We start from the raw sequence: 1660 nt of genomic DNA, 5'->3' as shown, positions 1-1660 counted from the left end.
GGTATTGTTTTTTTAAGAGGGGTGGGGAGGGGGGCTATTTTCCACTTGGGGTGTTGGGGTTGGGTTGTTTTGTTGGGTTTTTTGTAGTAACAAAGGGAAAAAAAGACTTTTTCCATGCGATTTGTACTTAACATGGTGCCACTCGGGCGAGTGGCTTAGATGTGGAGAGGGCTAGAGCTTTGTTTAGTAGGAGAGTAGAGCATACAGTAGAATAAGCTAGAATAAGATGAACAAAGGTGTTTAAAATGTGGGCCTTGAGTTGTTGGTGGCTTGGTAGCTGGAGATGGGGTCCTTTGTGGACTGCTGCTGGCAGGGTGCTGGAGGCACTCCTGCCCTCCTTGCTCTGGGTGTGCTCTGAGACTGCACTGTGTGGCTGTGGCCTCGTGCCCGTGGCTGCATCTGTATATAGGTGACTGTTAGCAGCTGCTGCCCCAGTGCTTTGCAGGCCTCTTGGGTGGGAGATGGGGCAGTCGCCAGGGCCTGCAGGTGCCAGCAGGCTTCTGGCAACAGAGGCACCCCCCACCTGCAGTGCTCAGGGTTGCCTTTGTCAGCTCTGGGTCCCTGATGGCAGGTGGCTGGTGCAGCCTAACCTCCTTTCTCTTGGAAGGGCTTCCTTTCCCTCCTACCTCTCCTCACTGGCATTGCCCTGTTCTCTGAGCCCTGGCTACAGAGAACCATGCTGGAGCGGGATGGGGAGTTCTGCCTGCAGTGGACACGTAAATCCTGCCTGTACTCATGTTGTGATGGAGGGAGCCACAGCAGGGATTTGCAGGAAGGATGCCCAGGGACCTTCCATGGGCTGAGGAGTGCCAGGGCCATCTGGCCCCTCCACCTTCTGGCTGCCTGCATCATGTTCAATTTGGCTTATGTTCTTGGATGGCGTTTACAGCCTCCACCTTTGTCTTGTGTTTTGTTGAAAGAAAAGCTAAAGGGCTCACATTTAGTATTTTGGCCTTGTCTGATGCTGATATCATCCTTCCCTCAGCACCATGAGCACCACCATTGATTCCCACTCTGATGGTCTCTGCTTGAAGCACTGTAGGCATAGAGGAGAAGGGACTGAAGAAGTATCTCCCCTCAGCATGCCCTAATGGGCATTGTGCAGAGATGCTGAGCCCTGCCCCCCTCCGTGCCAGCCTGAGGGAATGAGGATGGTGGCAGCACATCCCTTTTGAAGGGGTCTCCTTGCTCCAAGCAAGAAGTGAGGCCAGAGGGCACAGCCCTGTATCCAACAGCTTAAAATTACCCTGTGGAGCCTCCTGCAGAGCTGGGAGGCCCTGCTGCAGGGAGAAAGCAGACCTGTAGCCAGATCCAGCAACTATAAATTCTCTCCTGTACTGAGCATACTCTTAATTCTTGGCACCCACAGGCACAAGTTATTTTAAACTGGTCTACAGCTGCCTGCTTGCCTTAGAGTCATGTCCATGAGTGCCCTGTGCACATGGGGCTGTGCTTTTATGAATACCTAGCTCTGTATTTATTTGAATGATAAAGAGAGAGCAGAGATGAAGCTCTTCTCTTTTGTCCACTTTTCTCTGGCTGCTGGAGCAAACAAATAGCATAACCATGAGGCTGGGAAAGCCCCTTTTCTTACGTTCCTTGACTTCCAAGACTGGGTCTTTGCCCAAGAAAAAAATAACTCTGTGGTGAATCAGGCATA

The sequence above is a fragment of the Acanthisitta chloris genome, unplaced genomic scaffold (assembly GCF_000695815.1).
Source record: "Acanthisitta chloris isolate BGI_N310 unplaced genomic scaffold, ASM69581v1 scaffold40245, whole genome shotgun sequence".
NCBI classification, from domain to species: Eukaryota; Metazoa; Chordata; class Aves; order Passeriformes; family Acanthisittidae; genus Acanthisitta; species Acanthisitta chloris.
The sequence above is the reverse complement of the archived record's forward strand: the minus strand, read 5'-3'. Positions refer to the sequence as shown.